Source organism: Ictidomys tridecemlineatus, chromosome 12, assembly GCF_052094955.1.
Source record: "Ictidomys tridecemlineatus isolate mIctTri1 chromosome 12, mIctTri1.hap1, whole genome shotgun sequence".
Taxonomy (NCBI): Eukaryota; Metazoa; Chordata; class Mammalia; order Rodentia; family Sciuridae; genus Ictidomys; species Ictidomys tridecemlineatus.
In genome coordinates, this window is record NC_135488.1 from 109,642,064 (window position 1) to 109,648,301 (window position 6,238).

Here is a 6,238-nt window from a genome sequence, read left to right on the forward strand (position 1 = left end):
TAACCAGCTTCAGGGTAGAGATAGACATCCTATTGGCCATGGGTCCAGGGAACAAGGGCTTCAATATGCTAAGCAGGAAAGATAAGCGGGAAACACAAGGATGCCACACTCAGTGACCATCTCCAGGATAAGGAAATGGACAAGGGAAATTCAGTGACCTGTGATGGGAATGTTCTTGCAGCACTTAGAAGCAACATACTCGATGAGCACATAGCTCAGTTTTTTTTTTTTTTTTTTTTTTTTAAGAGTAAAATGGTGGAACAAAGTAAAACATGGAGGAGTCAAGAACACAGTTTTGTTTTTGCTTGTGGTTCTAGGGCTCGATCCTGTGCCTGGTGCATGCCAGGCAAACACTCTACCACCGAGCCTCTTCCCCACCCACTTGACACAGTATCACTTGTATCACCTTAATAAGCATCACACCAAACAACACGCCTTGGAGAGACGAATGCCACTTCATAAAGACAGACATGCACAGGGGAAGACAGGGAGAAGGTGGCTGTCTGAGATCAGGACAGAGGCCTTGGAAGAGCCCTACCCTCCTGGTGCCTGGACTTCTGATTCCTGCTCCCATAACTGTGAGGACTTCAGCTGCTGTTGTGCTATGTGGAAGTCAACAACCCAACACACCCAGCTACTGTGTCACCTCTTGGCAATTCCAGATCTCAGCTGGGACCCGAGGTACCTCACTGGCATTTGCGGTCCGGGACCTACCCTCAGCGGTGTAACTTGGCGTGAGAATGCCCCTGGGAAACCCTCCCCCTTTGGGACTGAGACTGGGAGGACTGGAGGAGGACTGGTGTGGTTTCCATCTGGAGACAGGGCTCAGCCCACCCCATCGTCTACTGGGCACCCCACAGGCCAGGGAAGGGTGTTTGGGTTACCACAGACCTTAGGCCCAGAGGTCCACAGAGAATAGACCCCAAAGACTCCCTCTGTCACTTCTGTCTTCCAGGATCAAGAGTAGCTGGACATGCTCTGTCCAGGTTGGGTCCCCATGGGACTCAGCTCTGGGTCCTCAACTCAAGTGGAATATGAAATAGGGGCCTGCTTGAGTCTGCCCAAAACAGTCAGTGTGGGGACAAAAGTGGCAATGGAACCACGTGGCCTGCAGAAGGGGCTTGGGTTGGCCTGGACCAGGCTCCTTCCTCCGATGTCAAGACTCACGCAGGAGGCAGTCTCTGAGCGCCAAGTCGGTCCTGAGCACACGTCCTTGGAAGAATGTTCCGGCTTCCCCTTGGCATTCCAGGCCTTTGGCATCTTCCTCCAATATTCTCTACTCTTACTATTTCCCTTTCCGTTCATGTCCATTTCTCCAGACATCCCATTTTGCTTTCAATTCCTCCATCAAACCTTTCGGGTTTACTTATTTGAAAGTTGATTGATTTATTTAAAAATGTATTGAACATCTACTCTTTGCCTGATGTGGTGCTACAGGAGCTGGGAAACCAGAATCGGGTTGGATTGGGTCCATGCCCTTATGAAGGTTTTGTTCTAGAAAAGAAGCCAGCCGTTGACTAACTCCAGAGTGTATGTGTGGTACCAGAAAGTTCTGGGTGCCATAAAAGAATATGAAAGCTTCCCAGTCCAGAGGCAGAGAACAGAGAAGACCTCCCAAAGGAGGCAGTGGGGGTCGCTACCAACTGAGGCAGCAAAGAGGATGCGCCATTCCGATGAGAAGCATGTGCCCAGGCTGCCCACAGGGAGGGCCGATTCCTTAACTGGGTCAAACGGCTGCAGGCACCTCGGTCTCAGTGGCCAATGAAAGGATGCCTGGGGCCTCTCACCTGGGCAAGGGGACCCTTCACCAGGCTTCCCGTCCCTGGGCCTGGCTCTCACTGCCACCACAGGCCAGTGTCTACACGGGGTGTCTGCACCGCTGCTCTGCCCAGGTTCAAGGTCCTTGATCTCCCTGGCCCTCTCTGAACCAGGCCTACTGGACCGGACCTTGAGCGCCAGGGAAGAACTCGCTGGGTCTTTGGTCTCTCTCTTCTGGCACCGGCCCTGACCAGCCCTCCTCACTGGCCCAGGCAAAGGGGGAATTGGAAAGGACGGGACTGAAGATGAGGACCTTCAGGACACTTCCTGAAGATCCTTTCTCCCTTCTCCCAGAAGCTGGGTCCTCAGATCCTTGTCATTCCCCCTGGAGGCTATGTTCCAGAAGCAGCCTTTAGGGATCATGTTCCGCGGGAGCTGATGACTTCGGGGTGATTTTCCCTTGAGAAAATCTTCTCCCCTTCCTGACACAGGAGCTGCCTGCGTGCAGTGCCCAGGGAGGAGAGCGATGTGCTGATAAAGAGTAGAACGGGTTCCATTGACACAGAAAATGAACTTCTGGCCTGTGCAGGAAAATGAGAAAAGACCGGGAAATGGAAACCGTCCTCCCAAGTGTCCCAGGACCCCCAAGTGTCCGCTGGCAGCAGAGCAGCCGGGGGCTGGGATTGAGCCTCCACTGAGCTCCAGGAGACCCTCGGGGCTGTGGCAGGGGGGACGGGTCCAGCCAGACTGCCAGCTGGTAACCGTGTGGGACCCCATTTCCTTCCCTTCTGCCAGCACAGGACCTTGGTCCCTGCCACCCCTGGGCCCTCTGATTTATCTTACTGCCAGAGGGTGTTAAGGCTCAGTCACATGTAGACAGCCCCTTCTGGGTGTTGTCCCAGATCCCCTGGCACTGCCTGCTTCGGCCTGCTGTCTCTAGGCTCAAAGCTTTGTGAACTCTGGCCTCCGGCCAATGTCTGCCGGCTCCCAGCAACTGCCCCACCACTCCTGGGTCCATTTGCTCTTTCATTTCTCTACTGGACCAGCCTCTGCCATCCTCCAGGACAGCTCAGCCTGGCTTTTTGAGTCCTGGCAGTGCCATAGCTCACCTGAACCAGCACATGCCTTCTGATGACACAGCCAGCCCTGCCTCTGACCAGAGGAGGACTCCAGCCTCGAGGGTCCAGCTGTGACCAGCTGACCACAGCCAAGGCCACTGTGGCACACAGCAGCCAAGGCAGCTGTTCTGCTCCAAAGGTGCCTAACGCAACAGACTCCGTTCTGTGCCCCAGAACACTCCAGGCTTGGGTTCCAGGGTCTTCTACAGGTGAATGGTCACCTGTCCGACTGGAAATGGTCATGGCAGTCAGTTGGGCAATTTGCTTGCCTCTAAATAGGACAAGGAAAGAGCCAGAGAGGACAAGTGTCCTGGGGAGTAGGCTGGAGATGCAGCAATGAGCAGGGCGTGGGGCAGCCCCTGACCCTGGGGGGTCCAGAACAGCCCTGTCAGGCAGCTCTGTCCCGCTCTGTACGCCCACAGCACTTGGGTAAAACCTCTACCACAACACCCACCCATGTCAACGTCCCGCTGATTTTACACGCTCTTCTCACATTTTAATTTTTCAAAGGCAGAAGGTGTGTCTTTACTCATCCTTATTCTAATTCAGATACCCGCCATGTGTCCACGGGTCAGTCACCAACACTAACTCAACGTCCACCTTAGGTCAAGCTTCTGCCCAAGGCTCCGGGATGCAAAGATACATGAAATAGAGTCTCTGTCCTCAAAGCTCCCAGTCCTGTGACACGTAAACAGATCTCCATACCTCAATACAACTCATGCGAAAATAGAAAGAAGCAGAGAGCTATAGGGTTCAGAGGCACAGCCATTTTATCCAAGAACACATCAAATTTTAGTTTTTCAAGAGGAGCATGTGTCATCGTTCATTCTTGTTCAAGAATTCTCTCAGGAGAGTCTGAGAGTGTTTTACAGAGAAAGAAGCTTTTACACAAGGGTTTGTAAGATAAGTAGGAGTCCTGCGGGTCAGAGAGGCATTGTGACCAAAGGACCGTGGGACAACCAAGGAACGTGGACCAGTATCATTTTAAGACCTTAACAACTGACTCATTGGTGATGCTCCGGAACAGTTACTCAGCTGAACTAAGTGAAGATGTTCTGACGGATGGACACACAGCCCAAGGACTGCAGAAAGAGGGCATACACCCAGTTCTCAGCCCCAGACCTAGAGACACATTGCAATCCCTTGGGGAATTTTTGAATAAACTCTGTTCTGACCCCACCCCAGAGATCCTGGGCAATAATAATGGCCTGAGATGCCACCTGCTCTTTGGAATTTTCAGAAGCTCTCTAAGTGAATCCAATGGGCGACTGTGTTTGAGAAACACTGATTTGGGCCAGTGCTCCATAGACTTAAATGTGTCAATCCATCCGGCTAACCTTGTTAAAGTGAAGATTTGGACAGAGCCGATGGGGCCTGGGATTCTGCATTTTGAACAAATCCATGGTCTGGGACCACCCTTGAGTGACAGGGGTCTCTAAGGCATGATCCTTGAAACCAATTCAAGAGGCTTCAGAAACTCACCTGCATCCCGGGTGGCGTTAGGAATTTTGATGGATACATGCTGTGGTCAGGCCAAACCTGGAAGTTCCCACTGTCCCAGGTATCAGCGAATCTTGAGTTCTGAGCTGGGGGTCTGAAAAGTGGAGGCGCGGGAGCAAGCCAGGGCTCCAGGGCACATGGAGGGGAGGACTGGGGACCAGCCTGACCATTCACCCCCACAGAGGCACATTTCCGCATTTAAGAGCTGGCACTCACACCTGTGCCTGCCAGCTGCCTGCCCGCCCAGCCTGCACCCAAGGCCAGGGAGAACCCAGAGGCCTGGGCGAGCCTGCCAGGTCCATCCCAGTGCAGGGGATGCGAGGAGGCTGCCTTGGCAGGAGCTGCCTGCTGGGTAAACATTGTTCTGGTTTTTTCTTTTTTTCTCTTCAAACAAGCCCTTCTCAGCACAGACCACATAACCCTCAACAAGGCCTCTCAGTGCTGTTGACACAAAGGCACAAATGGTGTCATTCCAGCCCAGAGATAAAACTCAGACCCTCCCTTAATGGCGGGCACTTCCTCTGGGGAAGAACACCCCAATCAGGAAATTCGACAGGCCCCTCCGAGCCCTCCCCTCGGGCGGGGCCGGGGTTTTTGTTATTTCGAGTGGATTTCTTCCTCCCCAAAGCTCTGCTCGGTCAGCAGATATGTCAGCCCCAGACAATGGCCTCTTTCTGCAGACAATGGTCAGCAGGAGGAATGTCGCAGGAGGGCAGGGCTCAGGGAGGGACAATCCCGCTTTCAGGATCCAGTGGCCAAGTGGGTGCTGCAGAGAGGGCCCTGCTGTCACCAGGGCAGCCTCCTCAAAGGCACCATTTATAGGACCCGCAGCCCCAGAAGACTAGAGGCCTTGGGCAGCCGTGGAACCGGGGGTGCTCAGCCACCCGCCACTGCAGGCTGACTCACCGCTGGACCTGCTTTATCGGGCTCCGGGGGCTCCTGAGACCATAAGCCCTGCCAGGCAGACTTTGTTTAATGAAAAAACAAATAGCTACCCCCAAATTAGACCGAGGCCTGCTGTTCCCTTCGCCGCCCCTCCTGCAGCACCCAGCCTGGGCCTCCACTGGCTAGCTCTCCAGAAAAGAAAGGGCTTATTCATCTCCAAAGGTGGAAATTCGCCTCCTCCCGGGGAAATTGTGTAACCGTTTTGTAGTGGAATTGACTACAGTCCTCAAGGCCTTTTGGAAAAAGAAAAACAGATAAGGGGGCGGTGGCTGGAGCCAGTGCAGCAGTCCTGGTGTGAGATTTGCTCACTGCTGAGTGACTTTTCTGGCAGAGGCCACAGGCCCAGTCATCACATCAGCTCATCCCTGGATCTCAGGGATGCTCTCAGTGTGATTGAAAAGCTAAACCATCAATGTGCATTCCTTCCTTCGTTCCTGTAACACAATGCCTGGCACACAACCCATGCTCAGTAAACGCTTGCTGAATGAATGGAGTCGTTGATAATATCTGATTCTCTCTCCCTGCTCAAAAAACCATCCCTAGCTCCCTGTTGCCTATATTGTACATCTCACCTCTCTCACTTTGACCTGGGGTTCATTCACTGGCCCCACAAATACCTCTGCAAACATGTCCCCACACACACGCCACCTGCTCTTTCTTGAACCAAACCATGGTTGTGTGAGCCTGGGGCCCTTGTCCCAGCTCTCTCTGAACCCAAGTCCCTGCCCGAGCTTCCTCTGGAAACTGGTGAGTGCTCCTCCCAGGAGACTCGCTCTGTGCCCTGGAAGGCAGTCACGCCAGCTTCTGTCTCCACAGCCTGCTCCTGACGGCAGCCACAGTGTCTGCCATTTATCTGTCCCAGACCACGGTGGCCCCTGGAGAGCAGGACCTGAGTCTAAGTTTCCTCTTCATTCCCA

The 6,238-nt window shown here is 53.5% G+C and overlaps 1 long non-coding RNA gene across 1 annotated transcript; it reads right to left on the reverse strand.

The window, feature by feature from the left end:
* Nucleotides 1-281: 281 nt before the first annotated feature.
* Nucleotides 282-5,010, reverse strand: LOC144369449 (uncharacterized). Its single transcript, XR_013429228.1, has 2 exons — nt 4,359-5,010; nt 282-2,339 (listed from the first exon to the last, which is right to left on the reverse strand). It is a non-coding gene; the product is annotated as an uncharacterized LOC144369449 (long non-coding RNA).
* Between the last annotated feature and the right edge of the window lie 1,228 nt (nt 5,011-6,238).